At 47.2% G+C, this 22,918-nt stretch overlaps 1 protein-coding gene and 1 pseudogene across 2 annotated transcripts in view; one reads left to right on the top strand and one right to left on the bottom strand.

Annotated features, from left to right (window-relative positions):
- ELOVL5 (ELOVL fatty acid elongase 5) overlaps positions 1–16,013 on the bottom strand; it is a 69,050-nt gene extending 53,037 nt beyond the window's left edge. The window contains exon 1 of the mRNA XM_079935702.1: positions 15,756–16,013. The gene's annotated coding sequence lies outside the window, so the exon portion shown is untranslated. The remainder of the gene's footprint in view (positions 1–15,755) is intronic.
- LOC307192401 (large ribosomal subunit protein eL22-like) lies at positions 3,979–9,613 on the top strand (annotated as a pseudogene). Its single transcript has 2 exons — positions 3,979–4,018; positions 6,636–9,613. The product of its transcript is annotated as a large ribosomal subunit protein eL22-like (transcript).
- Positions 16,014–22,918: the final 6,905 nt, after the last annotated feature.

The raw sequence follows: 22,918 nt of genomic DNA, 5'->3' as shown, positions 1-22,918 counted from the left end.
GATACACTGCCACCAAGTAGAAGGACAGTGATCAGAGTGCTAAGACGGCAGCAACAGACAGGTAGGAAGGCAATGCGGTGCCACAGTAAAACACCTCTAATGTCAATACACTCCACACAGCTCCTCGGAAATGGTCCCTCTCCCATTTCTCAGGAAACAGGTTGTAACTTCAATCATTACAACCAAGTTCATTATGAAGAACAAAGGAATTCAAAAACCAAGAACTCGGGCTTCCCTGGTGGCGCAGTGGTTAAGAGTCCGCCTGCCGATGCAGGGGACACGGGTTCGTGTCCCGGTCCGGGAAGATCCCACACGCCGCCGAGCGGCTGGGCCCGTGGGCCATGGCCGCTGAGCCTGCGCGTCCGGAGCCTGTGCTCCGCAACGGGAGAGGCCACAGCAGTGAAAGGCCCGCGTACCAAAAAAAAAAAAAAAAAAAACCAAGAACTTTCAGGACTTTCAGTAACCAAGTCTAAAATAAGTATATATATAGTTCAGTGGCAAATTGATATTTTTAAAAAACAGATGTGGAAATGTTCTAGCAAGTACCATCCATTTCCCTTTTTCCAACACAAGCCAAGTTTTGTTTAGGGCTCTATCCTCCCCAGTTCAGTGGGTGAGATCTGATAGGGCCAGGACCTGGGGGCAGGTTGGGGGTGGGTAGGTAAGCGTGTGACCCTGATGACCAGCTGGGTGATAGACCAACCGGAGCCAGAGAGGCTTCTGGGAAGATGACCTGCAGCACAGGGTGAAATATGCAAGGAAGGGTCATGGATGATGTTATTTTTATTTTTTTTAAACAAGTATTTAGTATTAACTTATTTTTATTTAGTAAAAAATTTTTTAAAGATTCACAGAATTGGACTTCCCTGGTGGTGCAGTGGTTAAGAATCCTCCTGCCAATGCAGGGGACACGGGTTCGAGCCCTGGTCTGGGAAGATCCCACATGCTGCAGAGCAACTAAGCCCGTGAGCCGCAACTACTGAGCCTGCGCTCTAGAGCCCGTGCTCCGCAACAAGAGAAGCCACCTCAACGAGAAGCCCACAATGAAGAGTAGCCGCCACTCGCAGCAACTAGGGAAAGCCCGCACACAGCAACAAAGACCCAACGCAGTCATAAATAAATAAATAAATGGGGGGGGGGAGAAAACAGTCACAGAATTCAAATGGCCGCAAAAAAAATTTAGGCAAAAAACACTAAGAAAAACTTCTTAATTTTAAGGAATGTGACATACTGGATTCTTCAAAAGGGCTGCTGAGTCTCTTCACCAGAAAAATTTAAAGACAGGGTACAGATGAATCATGACCAATGACACCCAATCCTGTATCCCCAACTCCACGCTCAAGGGCCAGTTTCCATCTGCTCTCTCCACCTACATACATGAGGTGCTTCTGAACCTTAAACCCAACAAGCCAAGCCTCCCTTCCTCCTGACTCCCTCCAGGTGATTTCCTGCCCAATCACCTTCCCAGGAACCCAGCCTGAAAGCACACTCCACCCCACCACCAAGAGTGGATCCCAGGCCAGCCAGGGCTTCAGGCTTGTTCACAGGCCCTGCGAGTCCAGTCACCCACTCCCCCACCGCGGCCTGCCTCAGTCTCGTCACCTCTTTGCCAGAACCATCTTCTATGAACTCCCTGGCCTCCAGAACCTCCCCTCATCCAGTCCACCTAATGCATGAATCTGTCACATTGATCTCTTAAAGCGCAACTCATTCACTCAGCAAACAAGTACTGACCGCTGTATCAGATAACCAAGGACCACAAACTTAGTGGCTTGAAACACCACAAATGCATCTTAGGGGTCAGAAGTCCAAGACGGGTCTCAATGGACTAAAACCAAGGTGTGGGCAGGGGCGCGTTCCGTTTTGGAGGCTCTATGGGAGAATCCTTTTCTTCGCCTTTTCCGGCTTCTAGGGACTGCCTGTATCACTCCATTCACAGTCCCCTCCTCCATCTCAAGGCCAGCAACACTGGGCCAAGTCTCCTCACACCCCACCCTTCTACTTCTCTCCCGCCTCCCTGTTCCATACTTAAGGACCCTGGGGGTTACCCTGAGCCCACCTGGATAACCTAGGACCCTCCCTGCTCCAGTCAGCTGATTAGCAACCTTAATTCTGTCTGCAACCTTAATGCTGCTCTGCCTATAACCCCACATATTCATGGGTGCTGGGGATTAGGACATGGACATCTCTGGGGGCCCTTATTCTGCTGACCATAAGCGCCTGATACAAGGCACCGGGAGGGGCAAAGGTTAAACACAGACTTGGCTGTCAAGCTTGTGTTAGTTCTTTGATACCAACTGTTAACTGGCTCCCGCTGCTTAAAGAATTGAGCCTAGGGCTTCCCTGGTGGCGCAGTGGTTGAGAGTCCACCTGCCGATGCAGGGGACACGGGTTCGAGCCCCGATCCGGGAGGATCCAACATGCTGCGGAGCGGCTGGGCCCGTGAGCCATGGCTGCTGAGCCTGCGCATCCAGAGCCTGTGCTCCGCAACGGAAGAGGCCACAAAACGCCTGCATGCCGCAAAAAAAAAAAAAAAAAAGAATTGAGCCTAAACCACTTAATCTGCTATTAAAGCCTTCCATGATTTCGAAACACTCCTGCAGGATTATCTCACACTACTTCCCTGAAGTACCCTAGCGCTGTCCTCAGCCTGCAGAACCGGGAGCACCCAACACACCGGCTTCTGCTCCACAGCCACACGCACACCGCACTCCAGTCACACGCCACCTGCCCTCTCTCTGCCTTCTCTGAATGCCCACAAAGCCCTGTTGCGCCAGTTGGCCATTCAGCAGTGACACAAAGGGTTCAGGCAGAGGGATGACCCTGAGCCAGCTGTGTGGCCCGGGCATGCCACTTGACAGCCTTGCTTTCATCATCTGTCAAGTGAAAAGCAGCCCAAATTAGTCTAAATCCGTTCCCAGTTCTACGAACTGGGGGGGTTTGTATCCATTTTTCTCTCAACCCCCAAAGTCACTGTCCAATCAAGGTCACCATCACGTCAACTGGATTAGTGCACTCCCTCCCGATAGAGGGTCCCTGCCTCCAGCCTTGCATTGCTCCCACTCCCCAAAAAGCATCTTTCTAGGTTACTCACCTCAAAACCAGTTAAAGGCTCTTAGGAAAATGTCCAAACTCCTCAGGGTGGCCCCAGACCCCTGCTTCCTCCTTCGATTTTCCTATCAGTTCCTCACGTGCTACCTGCTTCCTCGCCTCGGTGCCTTTGCCTGAATGCCTACTTCCTCTTTCCACCCGGCAGATGTCTGCTTGTTCTCCAGGCACCCTTCCCCGGCCCTCCCGGTCTGATTTACGCGTCCTTCCCGTCTGCGCCCATAGCACCCCACACTACGCTCTCCGTTCTCATCACCGTGGTAGTCCTGTCTGTTCCCCGTCAGGATCCTCCACACTGCAACTTCCACACGGGCAGCACCGTCAGTCAACCTCATCCACCACCCTAGGTACAGACTGGGGGTGGTCACCCAAATTCTGGATAGAGCAGAAGGACCTGCTCACAGCCACCCAGAATCAAGATGAGATTTCCCGGTCTGCCTTGCAGCGTCATGTGGCTGCACGTTTAAAGTTCTGGCCAAGCAGACATAAGCAAGATTGTCTAGGGGCAGTTTCTGGGAACTTCCCTAAGAGAAAGCACAAATGAATCCTCTGTCCTTTCTGCCTCTGTCTCTTCCTCCATCCTGCTGCCTCTAAGCCTTACACACAGTGAGCTAGGAGCCTACAGTTGGGTCATACCTGTACCTTTCTCCAGCCCTTTATGGGAAATACAATACCTTGCTTTGAGATGCCATTATTGGAACCATCACTATTTTGGAATCCCTGTCGCCTGCACTCAAATTTAATTGCAACACACACAGCCATATCCACAGCACCAATAATATCTGTTGCATCAAGTACATACCTCACCTCTTCTACTGGATTATAATCTATTTGTCAGTAGGTGTATTGTCATGTGTCTCTGCGGGATTCATGCACCCGAGCAGAGGGCAGCACACAGAACTCCTCTACGGTGAGTAAGTGTGGATGGTCAATGAATTGATGACCACGTGGTTACTGATGCAGACAGACTCAGTCCAAGCTACACGGGGCTACCTTAACCTTGGCTCACTGCTGCGGCCAACCAAAATAAAGTTAAAAAAAGAGTGTCTACACCACTATGTATAAAATAGATAACTAATGAGGATCTCTTGTATAGCACAGGGAACTCTACTCCGAGCTCTGTGGTGACCTAAATGGAAAGGAAATCCAAAAAAGAGGGGATATACGTATACGTATGGCTGATTCACTTTGCTGTACAGCAGAAACTGACACAGCAGTGTAAAGCAACTATACTCCGATTAAAAAGAAAAAAAAAAGTGTCAGTTTCTACCATTATTTGATCAGGGAATAGTTCAGAGCCTAGACACCAGAGTTCGTTCTCTTCCTTCCTCGGGCACAGGGTCACCAGTGTACTCTATCACTGGCTTACTCCACCTAAAAGCTCTACAAGGTAATATACAAATAAGCAAGGTCCTTTAACACAGACATTAAAAAAACATCCTCTGCTCCTGGGCAGGTGGGATGTCTAGCAATTTGCTCTACTCCCTCAGCCTGGCTGGGGGAACAGCAACCCTAAGCAGGGAAACCAGTGCCCCAGAGCCCGCTTCCCCAGGTGGGCCCCTCATCTGTGCAGTGTTACGAAGTCTCAGGCCTCTCAGGCTACTGAGGCGTATTCACCTTCACACAGCCATAAGCACAGGTTACAGAACTGATCGTACTTGAAAGGTACATATTTAGAGACATGCGTGCAAGTAATTGGCAGATACCTACTCCATGCCAGACAGTACACAGGTTCCAAGGATACGCGGGGAGCGTGCCAGGCGCTGAGCAGGGACAGAAGGAAAGCACTCGTCATCCTCACTTGCCGAATGAGGAGACTGAGGCACACAGAGGTTAGTCAGTCATGTATAACCAAGGTTACACAAGCCGGAAGGGGTGGGAACATCTAATTGAGTCAAATGCATCGAAGGTTCTAGGCTGTATGAGTTTGACTTACAAAGAACAGGGCCTCTTCTGTTATTTAGTTTGCTTTGCTTTTGTGTTTCTGTCGGTGCAGAGCAATTGAGGAAGCATCCAAATACAGCCTACAAGGCACATCTGGGGAGACGTGAGTCTGTGGTGTGTGCAGAGTGAAAAGTGCCGGCAGAAAACGACGCTGGATCAAGGATGGCCCTGACAGGGAGTAAACAAAGGTGTGAGGGTGGAGCGCATGATCCCATTAACCTGTCACAAGACCTCTGTGACAGCACAGCTGGGAGCAGAACACAGGGAGGCAGGAAGGAGGAGGGGGAAACCAGGCACCTAGGAAGGACTGGTGGGCGGCGGACAGGGCAGAGCCCGAATGGACACCTGGTGACTTGACGGTTGGAGGGAGCGGGGGAAGGATGCAGCTGACAGGAGAAGGACCCAGGCAGTGCTGCCAGCCTGACGGCCTGGGCACACAGGCGATGGCGGTGCTCCTGGCCATGCTGGCCAACAGGAGACAGGTTTGGAGGGCAACCAGGTGAATCAGCAGATGAGAAGTTCTGCACCTGGAGCCGTGCGGCGCCCTCATGTCACTCTGGCTGCAGATCGTTCTCCTCCCAGGTCACTGTAAGAAAGTCTTCCTACCCTCCTCCGTTGTTGGGACGCCCTTGTTAACATTGTCGGCTCACCTGCATCTTTCTGCCCGGGTGGGCTTTTAAGGCTTCTAGGCGTTTGTACGCTTTTGGTTTAAAACCATGGGGGGAGGTATGGAGCCCATTGCTGGCAGGTCTTTTACTTGCTGATTGTGTATTTCTGGGGCTAGATTTTAAAGCAGCCCTTTTGGTTGTTACTAGGAAGACATGTTAGGGAAAGAAAAAAAAAAAAGAGTGACTTTTGTCAAAAGCTAAATGCTTGAAAAATTGACCCAATTAATACAAGTTTTAGGTGAAGTTCTTTGAGACATGAAGGGAGGTAGGATGCGTTCTTGGAAAGGTCTTTTCAGATTCTGAAAGGCTTTTCAAAGTGCAAGCGTTGGGGTATCCCTGGTGGCACAGTGGTTAAGAATCCGCCTGCCAGTGCAGGGGACACAGGTTCGAGCCCTGGTCCAGGAGATTCCCACATGCCGCAGAGCAACTAAGCCCGTGTGCCACAACTACTGAGCCTGCACCCTAGAGCCCGTGAGCCACAACTACTGAGCCCACATGCCACAACTACTGAAGCCCATGCACCTAGAGCCTGCGCTCCGCAACAAGGGAAGCCACTGCAACAAAGAGTAGCCCCTGCTCACCACAACTAGAGAAAGCCCGCGTGCAGCAATGAAGACCCAACGCAGCCAAAGATAAATAAATAAATAAATAAATAAATTTACTTTTTTTTTTTTTTTTTTTTTTTTGCGGTACTCGGGCCTCTCACTGTCGTGGCCTCTCCCGTTGCGGAGCACAGGCCCCGGACGCGCAGGCTCAGCGGCCATGGCTCACGGGCCCAGCTGCCCCGCGGCATGTGGGATCTTCACCAACCGGGGCACGAACCCGTGTCCCCTGTATCGGGAGGCGGACTCTCAACCACTGCGCCACCAGGGAAGCCCTAAATAAATAAATTTAAAAACCAATAAATAAATAAAGTGCAAGCGTGGAAAAAGCTTGTGGCGAAGGGGGGCAAGAAAAAGCAGGTCCAGAAGTTTACTCTTGACTGTACCTGTCCTGTAGAAGATGGAATCATGGATGCTGCCAATTTTGAGCAGTTCCTTCAGGAAAGAATGAAAGTGCATGGAAAAGCTGGGAATCTCAGAGGAGGTGTTATAACAATCGAAAGAAGCAAAAGCAAAATCACTGTAACTTCCGAGGTGCCTTTTTCCAAAAAGTATTTGAAATATCTCACCAAAAAATATTTGAAGAATCATCATCTACGTGATCGGTTATGCATAGCTGCTAACAGGAAAGAAAGTTATGAGTTAACGTTACTTCTAGATTAATCAAGATGAATAAGAGGAGGAAGATGAGGACTGAAACTCAGTTACCTGGAGTATTTTATATGAATTCTTAAATAAAATTTAGGAAAAAAAAAAGAAATGTCTGAGATGGACAATGGGTTGGGTGGGTGGGTGAATACTTGAATCCATGGGTTAAGTAAATCACCCGCTGAGATTGGTTTTCCAACAGTACTTTGCAACTATTCACCTACATCTTGAATTTCAGGAAGCACTTTAAAATATGCCAGTCCCATTTCCTAAAAGATGGTAAACTCAAGCATGGAGCTCTGTACCAGGGCTCCATGTAGAGCACCCACCTCACTCTGCACTCGCAGCCACCTTCCTCTGGGTCGCTGAGCCTCTTCCAAATCTACCGTGCCTTGCAAAGAAAACAAAAAGGATCTGCCATAACAAGCCCAGTACATACAGCATTCTCCTGGGTTCACGAAGTCCTGAAACACTGTCTTTAAGGGGGTATTTGGAGAAGCTCCGACCTGTTTCACAGGACAACCGCCTTCCTGGCTGAAACAAACTTGCAGACAATGCAAGGCCGCACAGATCTGGATATGAGATCCTCTGCAAGCCTCTAACTGGTCCCTTAAAGACCCAGCTTAAAGAGGCCGAGCTCTACTTCCACCCCATTTCTAACATACAAATCAGACTTGCAGTTGCAGTCTGCAGTTGCAGATAGCTGGGAGACAAACATTTAAGCGGCTTTTAAGCAACATTTAAGCAACATTAAGCAGCTACTTATAATTCTAAATCTGACTGCAGCCTGATATGATTACTTGATTAACTGACGTGATTACTTGAATATTCAAAATAAATTGTCATGGTCTCCAAGCTAATTCATACAAAATATACAAAGGCAGCGTTACAGCCTTGGTTGAAATTAAAAGAGGGTGGAGAAACATAATTAACAAAGATAAGTTATGTACTCCCCCTGGAGAGAAAATTTCTTAGATTTTAATTCAAACCTGTGTAACATAAATAAGAGTGTGTCACGAAAACACATTTCTTTTTAAAAACTCAATCTAAACCTCCATATTTTATAACTGTTGTTCAGGTGTGTGTGTGGGGGGGTGGGAATGGGAGGAACAGGCAGGGTTAAAATGTGTTTCCAAAAGAAAAAAGCCTGGTACGATCTGGCATTTTTAAAAGCAAACACAACCCAGCAATCAATCTATCATGTCCTCTACAGAGTGTCTAAAGCCAACAGTTATTTTATCACCTGGTAACATTCCATGTTAATATATAAACAATTCTGTGAATTTTGTGATCCTCATATTTTAGGAATTATGGTAGTTAACAGCCATCATAATGTTGTCAGACCTAGTGACCCACACCCAGAAAGAAAACGAGGAGGTCCTAAAACAGTAAGAATCCCAAGAGGACTGAAGGGCTGGGGAAGATGTTATTCTGAACAGCCCGAACAAGCAGCCTGTAACCAGCCCTGTGTCAGAATGACCCAGATGTTCTCAAAACACACAGGATGTACACCTCTACTCAAGGGAGACCAGACAATCTGCAGATGGAGGCTGCCTGGAGGATGTGGGTGCCCTTCCCTCCCAACCCACACCCCTCAGGTCTTATACACCTTGTAGATCAAACCCAGGCAGCGCTGGGGTCAGACAAGGAAACCGACGCTGGATGCCCTCAACCAGTCTGGGTTTGAACCCGGCCTCTGTCACCTGCTAGCTGGGAGGCCTTGAACAAGTCACTTAACCTTTCTGTGCCTTAGTTTCTCATCTGTAAAACTGGGGTACCTACCTCATGGGGGGATTTGGTGAGGCCAAAATGAATTGACAGATGTACAGCACCTTAGAAAAGCGCCTGGCGTGTAGTGTATTTAGCACCCACAGAACAGCCTCATTCTCGTCATAAGTTGCAAACATTGCCCAACTGCAGTGTCATTTATTCTTCTGAAGAACATTATAACGGAAGATTGAGTCAGCTGAGTAAACAGTGCTTCAGTGAACATCCTATCCAATAGAGGGATTATTTTTTAACTACGCTCATCAAATTAAATCAGTCCCCTACTTAACTTTTATGTATAATACCGATAGTCTGGACACCCTCCAAAGGAGGCACAGGTATTATCACCTGCAAGTTCTACACAGAAGTCTCAGAGGTGCAGTGACTGGCCTGCCGGAGCCTGCCCAGTCTTGTGGGGCAGAGCTGCTGGGTCCCTATCCTGTGCAGCTGCTAACCTGAAAGGCCTCTTCGCCAATCCCCTTCCTATAGCTTTGCTAACTTTAAAAAAAAGCACAGTAGATGCTCTTAATAAACGCACCTCAGATCCACAGTAAAGCTAAACATTCGCAAGTTTTGTAAGAAGTAAGCTCAAATTTTCACAGAGGCACATATCAGCTCACAAACAGGGCAGACAGAGGTGTCAACAACTCCTGTAGATATTAAGGTAATGTATTTCTTCTGCCAAAACCTGAAGCAGAGGTACCCTGTACGCTACCCTCAAGGGACGTACAGCACACGGCCAAACTTCCCAGGGAAGCAAATGAATAATCATTGAATTCGGCGTCATAAGAACTCTTCTTTGGGGAAGGAGAAATTCACAATTACTCTGTAGGAGTGTGTGCTATCCCAAGACAGAAGGAACAGGTACTCTGGGGTTCAGAACAACTCAGATAAAATAAGGACCAGAGTGGCCAATTCTCCAGTGTGGCTTTAATTAGGTCTGTTTAGTATACACTTATCAGAGATTAGCTCTGACACAGTAAAACTGTTGACAATGGGGAAAGAAAAGGGCAGAGGGCGTGTGCTAGCAGGAGGGCATGAACCTAGTGTCAGGACTGTCCTTTGAAACTGCAGGTGTTTCAAGAAGATGGTTATTCTAGGGGGCTTCCCTGGTGGCGCAGTGGACGGGTTCGTGCCCCGGTTGGGGAAGATCCCACGTGCCGCGGAGCGGCTAGGCCCGTGAGCCATGGCCACTGAGCCTGCGCGGCCGGAGCCTGTGCTCCACAACGGGAGGGGCCACAACAGTGAGAGGCCCGCATACCGCAAAAAAAAAAAAAAAAAAAAGAAAATGGTTATTCTAACTGCAGAAAGCATGAGAGTCCCAGCACTAAAAATCTTAAGTGAAAAACTATTTCCTAAATCCCAGTCAGCAAGAAAACATTCATCAAACAAAAGGTACCAAAGTCTAACTTAAGATACAAGGAATACTGAGACATCGCACACAACTGTGCTTTCAATAGGAAGCACGAGGATTCAGTCTTCCTAAAAACTCACCAAGTATGAATATTTTCAATCCAGGGGCCACACAATTCCAAAAGCAAATGCATAAGTCAAATAAAAGTGTCCCCGTAGAGGAAACGTGCCAGTGGGAATCAAAGAGTGGTAATGATAACATTTATGGGTTGAAATCGGGATCAGGTGGGAGGAGGGATTCTATGACAGAAACTCAAAATGAGGTCAGTCTACCTTCCTGAACAACTCACTATGCTAGGCTGGAACATCTCCAGCGGTTACGATTAACCTCTTAAGGAGAAAACTGTAATTTCCATCACTGATTCTGACATCTACCTTACTGAGACCTAAATGACTTCAACTTTCATTCTCTATCCCTGGTCAAACAGAAACAAAGGATTTGCTCTCGGCAAAAGTGAAAATAAAAAATTTTCGTTCTGAGACGGACTTGAAAATCACCTTGGTGTAACTGTTTATTTTTAAAGAAAGGGACCAATGCCCAGAGTTGATTTTCTTAAGGCTGATGGCAAGTTTAGGATAGGGAACCAGGGCAGCCGGGCTCTATACGAGGATGAGGCACTCTACCTGAACCACTGTGCCTTCCAAACCTCTCAGATTACTTCCGTTTTAATAACAAAGAAATATGCGTGTGCTTTACCATAATCCTGTATTAGGAGGCAATGTTTATTTTAGTATCTCTTACGTGAGCTGAGGTAACTCAGTGGGTGAGAGGAACCCAGAGGCCTTGGTTCTCACTCCTGGCTCTGCCAGCAACTGGCTCCATGAGCTTCAGCAATACTGAGACTTTACTTTTCTCACCAACAATACGTCATTAAAAGCTGGGAAGCATCCTGATTTCAGTAATATTAAAATGAGAAAGACGGCTTGTGTGATTTCACCATGCCACTGACTGTAAGCTGCATCTCTACCCAGATATGTGAAAATGTGAAAAACTGCCTGAAAACGGATGAAATGTGGTGGAAACACACACCTGTAAAGTGGCGGACAAACACCAGCTGCAAAGAGGACCGCGGGCCCGACAGGGGGAGAAAGGGCCTGTCTGGATGGAACGTGGGCCCTTAAGATGTTTCCACCTGAGGACAAAGCCTCCTCCCTCTTACCCCACGACACCGCATTTCTTCTAACTCCCAGGCCTGAGAGCGCCCTTCCTCTTGCTGGCCCTCAATCCAGCTGGTCTCCAAGTTGCGTAGATCTTGTCCTAGAAACAACCTCATGTGATTAGCTCGCTGCAGTCTGTGCTCATGGCTGTGGCTCCAGGTGAGGCCTCACCACTGCCCTGGCCTCCAACAGCCTCCCAGTCCACCCCCACACAGCCCCGGTGTCTGTCCTCGCCAATCCCCGCCACGTACTCTGACCACACTCATATTCTTGGAACACAGGATTCACAACGCACTCCTTCTGGTTCAAAAGCTTCAGCGGTCCTGTTACCCAACATCTCAGGAAAGACAGCAGGCTACTGGGTCAAGTCCACCCAGGCTGGAATGCTTTGTGACCTTGGGCAAGTCTAAAACTTCTAAGCCTCCATTTCCTCATCTGTTAACTGGGAATGCTCACAGTACCAATTAACAGTACTTGAGATAAACCCACATAAAAGGGCTCAATGCAGAGTTTGATATGTATTAAGTTTAATAAAAGTTAGCCCCCCCCCCTTTTTTTTTTTTTGCGGTACGCGGGCCTCTCACTGTTGTGGCCTCTCCCGTTGCAGAGCGCAGGCTCAGCGGCCATGGCTCACAGGCCCAGCCGCTCTGCGGCATGTGGGATCTTCCCGGACCGGGGCACGAACCCGTGTCCCCGGCATCGGCAGGCGGACTCTCAACCACTGCGCCAACTTGCCTTTCTAACCTTTCTTTCCACTTCTGCCCTATTAGCTTCAGGCAACTGGGCTACTTGCTTTAATGCCCAATGATTCACTTGTTTGCTCTCCAAACTCCCTCTCCTAGAATGCCCACCCTCTGACCTCTGTGCGCCCATAAGATTCCTCTATGACAGGTAAAGTGAAATTCAAATATTGATTCAGTTCTGTTTCATTTAATCCAATCATCTCTTTGATGGGGCCTGACATCCTTGGAGGCCCTTATAGCCGACACACCCCCATGTCCACAGAGGCCCTTCCTGAAAGTGTAGTTAGCAGCCAGGTAGGTGAGATGAGATTTAAATCCACTTCCTCAGTTTGGGATGGGCCCCAGGTTATCAGATTTCATTGCTTTAGTTATTACTTCAAGTAACCAAAGCCAAAATCAATCACCTCAAGGCCAAGGACCCTCTTTGGAAGGTGGTGGGAAGGGAAGTTCCCACATGAGAATATGGTAACAAGGGTCCAGACTAGCTGGCAGTCATCTTGCAAAATCAGCCTATGGACATAACCAACATCTGAGGAGACTTCAGAGAAACAGAGCAAAAGTTCTGCCTATGGGACTTTTCAGGTCGGATGGTCATTTAAGCCCATGTGCATTGGGTTTTCTGTCTCTTGCACGAAAAACAGGCCCATCAGTGCTAGGCACTGATACATCTAACATGGTGAGCTCTGCCATAACGCTTTCCCAGAAACAGTGAGACAAGCCCCCTGGAAATCTGCTTCTGATACCCTTCCAGTAGAAGGTGCAGATTAAGTATGGGTATAAAAGGATTAAAGTGTAAACTCATTCAGGAAGCCCTTTGGAGTCAGAAACTGTCCTTCAGCTTTGTATACAACCTCTTCCCCCAAGACACACACACACAGCACACACTCAGTAACTGACAAGTCAATTAATTAATAAAGAGAGTAAATCAAATGTGGGCTAAAAGGAAGGAACAGACTTGACACAGATTTAAAAATGGCAAATTGTTAATCTTGGATGGCTCGAAGATGGACCTTTAATCATGAGGTTAGAGTTTTAAGTTACAGAGTAACAGAGTTACATAAAGGGCAGAGCCCACTGACCAAATCCTCCCAGCAGCAAGGACAGAGGAAGGAGCACGTATGTTACAGAAGACAGAGCTATGTGATTTGGACAAGTCACTTGGCATCTCTAGGCCTTAGTTCTCAATTCTTTATAAAAGAGGTAGGGGATAGCACTTCTCACAGGGAGGCTGTAAGAATTATGTACGGAAAGCAACTATGAATAGGAAGGTGCTCACATCAGTAATACCTGAAACTGAATGCATGCAAAGACAGACCTACTTTGGGAACTAACTAATGGAAAGATTATCCCATCAGTAAAAGAGTTGGTAGGCATAAAAGAGGTATTAGACTTAATTACAAATTTTCTTAGGGGAAGGATGTGGCCCCTAGTAAGAAAGAAATAAAACCATCACTCACACTCTCTACTATCTACTTAGGCATCAAAGTCACCCTAAAGGAAAGTAAACAGTTTTGCCTTGATTTGTATAATTCAAGTTGGAAATAAGACACCCAAGTACTGATACTCACTCCTACAAACAGGAGGGCAATCAACCGTTATGCTAAGAGGAAAAGAGGGGGCAATGGAAAAAAGATCCTTGCAGACATCCAAAAATTAAGAATTCTGACACCCCTCCCGCACAAAAAAGAAAAAGGAAGCTCAGTCGATCCCAGGGAAGGAGATAACTCACCTCATTTTCAAAAGTGACTTTGCAGGAATGCTGGCATTAGTGTCTGTGAAAACCTAGTTTTGAATATTTTCCCAGTTACTTGAGATTCTCCAGCTGTATCCTTGGCCACATCCCCTAAACCTCACTTCCCCTTCCCCAAGAAGAAAAATAAGTGAAGAAGAAACATTTATCAAACCACTATTTGGCAAGCCCCATGCTGGGCACTTTCAACTGTGTCATCTCTTGGAATCCCTAACAATTCTGCAACGTGAAACCTGTGGACAGACGAGGAAATTGAGTCAAGAGGGTGAGGACAGTGTCTGAAGTTATGATGTACTTTTCTTGAAAAAAATCTGGCCATCAAATCTTAATACACTTTCTACTTTCACTTTTCAGCCCAGTTCTGTTCTATATTCTGTAAAATTAACCATCTGTAACCATCAATAACACTCTCCCTTTTGTCTTCAGTTAGAAACAGAAAAGAAATACAAAAAAGAGGAACTGTACAGAAAAAATTCCTGGCAATGAGAAGTTATAATCTGGGGTCAGAATCTAAAAGGGACATGAGTGACATTTCTCTTTCAAGTACGGAGCTTTCCTTGGAGAATCCCAGGCAGCTTCCGAACGAAATAAAAAAGTGATCCGCTTCTCCCTAACTGCAGATGGAAAGTTAAAGTGTTCGTCCACAGATAGGCTGTGTCCCTATCTGAGATTATGCACCGAACGCTGTTGGCTGAGAGGTGCTGCAAGCAAAACAAGTGCACACCAACAGGTTATCTACGGAATGGTTAGGCGAACAAGTTACAAAACCTAACAAGCAACGTTAGCTCTTCCGTCCTACCCTATAAAGAAAGCACTTCCTGCCACGGGGCCCGCTATTAAAGAATTAAGGCTGCTCGCTCCCCACTATTCTCCCGCCGCATGCCTAGGTTCCGCAGCCCAGCTCACAAGTCATGCACTGGATTCTTCCATACGGGACTCCTCACCCCTCACCCCAAAGTGGGCCAAATGCATTATCCAATTTGCAATCAAGAAGCCAGGAGCTGAGCTGAACTACAATCGTGAGCAGGGGAAACCATCAACCTAAAAGTGCAAGGGCACGGAACGGTTGCAAGACAGTTTAAAAGAACAAGCCTTGCTCCAGGCACGACTCCCTCCACCCCGAGGCGGGCATGAAGACAGCGGGGATGGGGTGGGGGCCGAGTCTTATTGCGTGTACACTGTAAAAGAGCCTTTTCCTTGCCACTCGCAGCAGACGCGACCCCAGGGCTTCCCCGGCCGGCCCCGCGCTCAGACTCCAGTTAGGGTCTCCCAGGTGGCTCTCCAGTCCCCTCCCCCGCGCTTCCCCACCGGCCTCCCCGAGGATCCGCGGGCTACAGTTATCTGGTTTTAATAAAAACCGAAGCGTTCCCGGGCTAGCGGGCTCCCACTCCGAGGGGCAGAGGCGGGAGGGTAAGAGAGAAAAGGAAAGGCCAGAGGCGCCGCGCACCGACCCGCGCATTGCGACCCCGTGGCAGCTCTCCCAGCTCCCTCGGGTTTTGTTCTCCCCTGAGGAAGCGCGATCGCTCTCGGGGCTCTTCCCCGGACCTCCGGCTGCGCCTTCATCCCGCCCGGGCGGGCAGACCCGAGAGCAAGAGCCCACCCGCCCTACTTCCCGTCGGCGCGCCGGGTGCGTTCCCGCCGCGCCCGTCAGCGTGCACACCGCCCGCCGACTGCTTCCACCGCCGAACAGGTGAGACAGCATCGCGCGTAAACTCCTGAGACGCCCGCACAGCTCTCACCCCGCCCGCCATCGCGCCCGGGAGCGGGCCAGCGCCCCCGGAGCTGCCGAACTCCTCTGCCACGCGGGCGCAGCGCGGGCCGAGCCGGCAGTCGCTCGTGCGCACCGGGCTCAGGACCCAATGGTGGGTGGCAACCCTCGGTCCCGGCCGCGCGCCGGCGCGGGTGTCATGGCCGAGCGGCGGCCGGGCGAAGTTTCCTGGAGCCGCGCGCTTACCTCTTAGGCCGAGGGTGGCTGCGGCTCCAAGAAGTGGCGAGGCGGCGGCGGCAGCGCCCGGGGCCAGCCGAGCCAGGAGGAGGCGGGAGGGAGTGCCGGGCCAGCAGCAGCCGCCGGGATGGGAAGAGGAAGGCTCCGGGTATCTACAATCTGAACGTGGGCTGACCGTGACGTCACAATGGCGCGGCCAGCCAATCGCCGCCGTGAGGCCGAATCAAGCGCTATGATGTCATGCGGCTCCGGAGCCAATCGCGAGACAATAGAACTTTCGTGATTGTAAATTCCAGAATCCGACGCAGTGGGGAACCGTGGTCTGGGTTGGTCCCCTCCGGTTCACGTGTCTCTGGGCAATTTTATCCCCTTTCTTCCTAATAAGCCTGCGTGGAACGCAGAGCCTGCGCAATAGCACCAGTGAAGTTCCCGATGCCCTGAACTCTGATTCTTTTAGTGCCAGGCGTGGCGAGGTTGTGTGGCCGCGTTTGGACAGCAGAAGCCCACTCTGGTGCAGTCTCCTCGCGGGTTCTGAAAGGGAGCCAGTTCTTCTTGGTTTTGGATGATAGGGTTAAATGCCTGCGGAGATCACCGGCGCGAACAAGATAAGGCAACAACAAAAAAGCGCTCAAAACTGATGCTATAGCTTAACTCCTGGTGGGTAGATTTACCGTGATTTTTCTTAGGGATTCTGATTTTCCCTTAGTGATCACTACCAACTCCGTCTCTTCTCAAGACTTTTTGTAGAAGGAGAAAATGTGGTGGAGTAAGTGACGTCTTTTCAGCTAGACAGGTTTAAGCACATAAGACAAAGTGCTTTGTGCTCAGGGCACAAGTGGAAGATCCTTGCTGTTTTTCATTGATATTTGGATAACTTAAGGCCTTCATCATCCTAGTATCCTATGCTTTCCCCATATCCAGCCCCAGAAATTAAGCCTTTCTCCCAGTGCCCTCTGGCTGTATTTCTATTACCCCATGCCCACGGACCCAACATGGTCAACTGTTTAATGTAGGCAAGTTTATTCATTTACGTATTTACAATGTTTATCATGTGCCAGCCGTTCCAGGACCTCGGCCATTGCCCATTGCCTTAAGAATACAGGTGTACAAACTATATACAAATGAGATAATGTAAACATAAACAAATAACAAGATTTTTAACAGTCGATTGCCATTCAACTCCACAAACACTGACTTCAGTTTGACAGATACTATGCTAGGTGTTAGAAATAAAAAACTGCAAGGATCCCCTCCCCCTGTGAAATGATATAGTCAGGAAACAACTACCATGCAGAATGGTAAACACTACGATGGAAACCAAGATAAGGAGATTAATGAAGAACTGTCTGTCAAGGGGCGGGTGAAAAGCATATGCCAGAGGCCTAGAAGAGTTGGGCAAATGTATCTCCTTTATTCTTCACTTTTCTGCCCGAAGTTCAAGGCCAGAGCTGGTTCAGCTCTTCATCACCCTAACAAGTTCTATCCTTCCAGGTTTTAAGTTTCAAATTTAACTTGATATTCCAAAAATCTCCAGTTTTACCCAGACACAATTGTTTTTGCTGTGTTCACCTATCAAAATGTTTCGGCCATACTACCAAAATATCTGTATTTATTTTTAATTATGGACTTATATAACTGGCAAGTCATACATTAAATATTAAATAATTTTTCGTATTTTAAGAGAAAAGTAAACACAAATTTCTATTATTTTATTCCTAGCCTTCAAAGGACGCCTTTTGGGCTTCCCTGGTGGCGCAGTGGTTGAGAGTCCACCTGCCGATGCAGGGGACACGGGTTCGTGCCCTGGTCCGGGAAGATCCCACAGGCCGCGGAGCGGCTGGGCCTGTGAGCCATGGCCGCTGAGCCTGCGCGTCCGGAGCCTGTGCTCTGCAACCGGAGAGGCCACAACAGTGAGAGACCCGTGTACCGCAAAAAAAAAAAAAAAAAGAACCCAAGTAGGTGCAGTACACAGCCCTGTAACTCTTACTTGTTTCCCTATAGCAGTGGTCCCCAGCTTTTTGGCACCAGGGACCAGTTTCATGGAAGACAATTTTTCCACAGACCAGGGTAGGAGGTGGGGGCATGATGGTTTCGGGATGATTCAAGCACATTACATCTATTGTGCACTTTATTTCTATTATTATTACATTGTAATATATAATGAAATAATTATACAACTCACCATGATGCAGAATCAGTGGGAGCCCTGAGCTTGTTTTCAGTTGCCACTCACTGATAGGGTTTTGCTATGAGTCTGCAAGCAATTGATTTATTGTGGTCTCTGTGCAGTCAAACCTCTCTGCTAATGATAATCTCTATTTGCAGCCGCTCCCCAGTGCTGACATCTCCACCTCAGCTCCACCTCAGATCATCAGGCGTTAGATTCTCATAAGGAGCGCGCAGCCTAGATCCCTCACATGTGCAGTTCACAGTAGGATTTGCACTCCTATGAGAACCTAATGCCGCTCCTGATGTGACAGGAGGTGGAGCTCAGGCGGTAATGCGAGCGATGGGGAGCGGCTGTAAATGCAGATGAAGCTTCTCTCGCTCACCCACTGCTCACTTCCTTCTGCGTGGCCCGGTTCCTAACAGGCCACAGACTGGTACCACTCTGTGGCCCGGGGGTTGGGGACCCCTGCCCTATGGCATCCATGGTAGTCCCCTGAGAAGTGATTGTTGAATTATCTTCACATAATAGTTAACTATTTTATTTCTTCTCCTCTCCCTCCTCCTGCTTTTCTTTCTTTCTTTTTAAATTCTGGCAGCATTCTCCCTTCTGTGATCCCAGGTCTCCTCCAACCATACACTTCCAACTGTATCAGAAGGTTGCTTCAGTATTAAGAAATATTGGGAGATTTGTTCTATTGTTGTAGCATCTGAAGTTGAATTAAGAAATATGATTGAAAGTTTCATTAGAATGCTGTTCTAATGAGTGCTGTTTGATTTAAAGATGAAATACTACATGTGCTTAGGAGGTATTTGCACAACCCAATGAAACCTCTCTTTTGAGATAAAATACAAGCCTATGTTTGCCTCTGGACATTTGAATGTTGATTAAAATATAAACCAAGTATAAGCTAGTTTATGCTAAGGGTAACACTATTCAGTCTCTGCCTTTTGTTTTTCCTCCCCATGATCTTACTTTTTTCTTCTTTTCTAATTTGTGTTTTCTGTTATCTTGTTGCCAGGGGCTCCCATTGGCCTGGCTTGTCTTGCTGGAGAGAGAGAGAGATTAAAAGGCAGTTTTCTTTCCTCCTCAGACCTTGGGGTTTGTTCCATGCTTCCTTTGTTACTTTGCTGCTACTCCTCCTTGTTGCTGGTCAACATGTAACCAGGTTTATCTCTATTCCTGTCCTTGAGTGTTCATCCTGATGGATGTGAGCTACTGAAAGGCACTGCCCATGCCTGTCTACCATGTTGTTTTCCCAATGGCTAGCAGAACCTCTGGTAAATAGCGGATGCTCATAAATATCTACTGAATGAGTGAACAATTTGACCTGTTTCTGGATTCTCTGGTCTTTTCTTCCCCACTTCCTTTTATAGTCTTTAGTACTCTATCTGGGAGCAACTGGGCAATGAAAGGCATCTGTGTCCTCACTTCCCTCTATCTATATTACTTCCTAGGTGTATTATCACCCCCCTTTTATGGCTTTGGATTCCATCTACAATCTGCTGACTCCCAAATGTATTTCTCCAGCCCAAACTTTTCCCCTGAATTCCAGACTTATATACTTAACTGCCTATTAATGACTCCTCCTCTTGGGTGTCTGTCTAAAAGCCATCTCAGACTGAGGATAAAAAGTGAACTCTTGATTTTTTTCCCCAGACCTGCTCCCTCTGTGGTGTTCTCAAGGCAAACACCTTAGAGTTATGTTTAACTCCTCTTTCTTTCACATCCTATCTTCATGCATCAGCAAAATCCTGCCTAGTCCATCGTCAGAGCATATCTAGAATCTGTTTACTTTTCACCCTCCTTATGACAGCCACTGGTTTAAGTCACTATCAGCTGTCTCCCAGAATTTTGCAATAGTCTCCAACTTGACCTCTACTTCTGTGTTTTCCTCCTACGGTCTATTCACAACCCAGCAGCCTGAGCAATCCTCTTAAAACCAATGCCAGATTAAGTCACTTAAAACAATCTATCAAACTCTTAACTCAGTAAAAGTCAAAACCCTTAAAACAACATATAAGACCTTTGTCATTTCTTGGACCTTCTAAAGCTACTCTGTCTTCCACCTGCAACGGCCTCCTTCTTATTCCTTGAGCACACTAAGCACTAGAATTGCCTCAGGGCCTTTGCACTTACTCTCCCCCATGCCTAGAATAATCTAACCCAGAAATCTCCAAGGCTTATACCCTTGTTTCACTCTGATCTCTATAAATGTCATCTTTTGGGGAGTTCTCCTTGATCACTATCTAAATTTGTAACATCTCCCTCCTTGCCTTCCTTTTACTCTGCTTTATTTTTCTCCTTAGCACTTATCACTGTCAGACATACTAGAGATTCACTTTAAAATTATTTGTTTATTTATTTGGCTGTTCTGGGTCTTAGTTGTGGCACGTGGGATCTTTGTTGCCGCGTGCGGGATCTTTAGTTGGGGCACGAGGGCTCTTAGTTGCGGCATGCATGCGGGATCTAGTTCCCCGACCAGGGATCAAACCCAGGCCCCCTGCTTTGGGAGCATGAAGTCTTAACCACTGTACCACCAGGGAAGTCCCTATAGGCTCACTTTTAATCTTTGTTTATTCTCATCCCCCTGTTAACTCACCGAGGGCACAGACTGTTCTGTTCACCACTACTTGAAACCCCAGCACCTGGAACATTGCCTGGCACCTGGTAGGAGCTCAGTCAGTACTTATTAAATGGATAAATTAATGAACAAATGAATGGAAAATTGAAATGCAGATCAGTAAGATATGCTTTTACTAGGAACCCCTTGGCCAAAAATTAAGTCTAAGAGAAAGAAAATAACAACTATAATAATCTAAAAAATTACTATCGATGGGTAATATTTTTCTGTTCCCCATTAATGATAGTTTTTCCTGCCACCTTTCTGAAATGTTAAAATCTGAAAAGTTAACACACTCCAAGAGAATACTTAACCTTTTTAAAGTGCTATAAAAGAAGAAAGACTATAACTATGGTTACGATGAAAAAGACATACCATTGTCTTAAATTGGTATGAATTCGGGATGTCTTACTCTTCTATAAATGCATCAGTTACCTTTTTTTAAAAATTAATTAATTTGTTTTTGGCTGTGTTGGGTCTTCGTTGCTGCGTGCGGGCTTTCTCTAGTTGAGTGGGTGCTACTCTTCATTGTGGTTCTCGGGCTTCTCATTGCAGTGGCTTCTCTTGTTGCAGAGCACGGGTTCTAGGTGCGCGGGCTTCAGTAGTTGTGGCAGGCGGGCTCAGTAGTTGTGGCTCGCGGGCTCTAGAGCACAGGCTCAGTAGTTGTGGCGCACGGGCTTAGTCGCTCCGCGGCATGTGGGGTCTTCCCAGACCAGGGCTCGAACCCATGTCCCCTGCACTGGCAGGTGGATTCTTAACCACTGCGCCACCTGGGAAGTCCTGCATCAGTTATCTTGAATATCAAGCACTTTCTCTTGAAATAGAGACTGTTACATTTATTTAGATGATAAGTCAAATTTGGCATCAGTTCTTTTTCTTTTTACTACTTATAAATTTCTAAAGCCTTTCCCAATACACTCTCCTTTTATCCTTTCAGCACTATAATGAGATGAGAAAATTGAGCCACAGAAGGGTTAAGTGACATCGCAAGGCTGCAAAGCCAGTAAGTGAAAAATTAAGATTGAATTCAGGTCTCAGTCCTCAACCTCTTCACGAGCTGAGCTTTGTCAAAGGTAAGATCTTAAATCAGAAGAGCTTCTCAATGTGTCTTTTACTTTGCTGGTTATCGAAAGAGAAATTTCTCAATTGATATATTTCATTCTATAACATACGAAGGAGCTAAAGAATTCTAGGAAGTAGACAAAAGCAGATGATAACCAAAATTCTGGCTAAAAGCTATGTGCAACTGGCAAAGAGTAGTGACATGGTTCTGTTGTTAAGAACATGCTTGTGTGGACTACGTCCTGGTCGAGCAGTGTGTTCTATAAGTGCTCTGGATGATTTTGGAGTTGGTGATATAGCACAGAATATGCTTTGCCCTAATGCTGTTATTTATGAAACAAGTTTTCCAAATATTAGCCATAATTGGTTTAATTATTCTAGGTTATGTGATGTATTAGTTATATGCATAACGTGTCATAAAACGCCTTGCTTTTGTACACCTGCAATTTATTTTATTTTATTTATGTTTGGCTGTGTTGGGTCTTCATTGCTGTGCGCAGGCTTTCTCCAGTCGAGGCGAGCGGTGGCTTCTCTTGTTGCAGTGCGCAGGCCTCTCATTGTGGTGGCTTCTCTTGTTGTGGAGCGTGGGCTTGAGGTGCACGGGCTTCAGTACTTGTGGCTCATGGGCTCTAGAGCAGAGGCTCAGCAGTTGTGGTGCACGGGCTTAGTTGCTCCACGGCATGTGGGATCTTCCCAGACTAGGGCTCGAACCTGTGTCCCTTGCATTGGCAGGCGGATTCTTAACCACTGAACCACCAGGGAAGCCCTGTACACCTGCAATATTAGACATTCTATATTACATGTCAAAAACTGGCGGTGCCATTTCTTTTCACAATCTCAAATTCCCTTTTTGCTGAGAGTAAATGTGGCATCTTAAGTGTCAAGTGAAATCTACAAGTGTATGTTGCAGTTCTATTATTTATGCAAACTATTGCTTGGCATGTGTTGGTGAAGCACATTCATTTTTTTTTGAAATTCATATATTCCCTGATGTCAGGTTCACTCAGTCAATTCTCTTTCAGGTTTAATAGCTTTATAGTATTGTCTTCCAATCTGAATGATTAAATAATGCACTGCCCTCCATCAGATGTATTTCAACAGAATGGACGCAGGTATACAACTTAAAAAGCTGTCAGATATCCCACGCTTCCACTGCAGGGGGCAGGGGTTCGATCCCTGATCCAGGAACTAGGATCCCACATGCTGTATGTGCGGCCAGAAAAACAAAAGAAACAAAAAACAAAAACTGGGGCTTCCCTGGTGGCGCAGTGGTTAAGAATCTGCCAGCCAATGCAGGGGACACGGGTTCGAGCCCTGGTC

Source organism: Stenella coeruleoalba, assembly GCF_951394435.1.
Source record: "Stenella coeruleoalba genome assembly, chromosome: 10".
Lineage (NCBI taxonomy): Eukaryota > Metazoa > Chordata > Mammalia > Artiodactyla > Delphinidae > Stenella > Stenella coeruleoalba.
The sequence above is the reverse complement of the archived record's forward strand: the minus strand, read 5'-3'. Positions and strand labels throughout refer to the sequence as shown.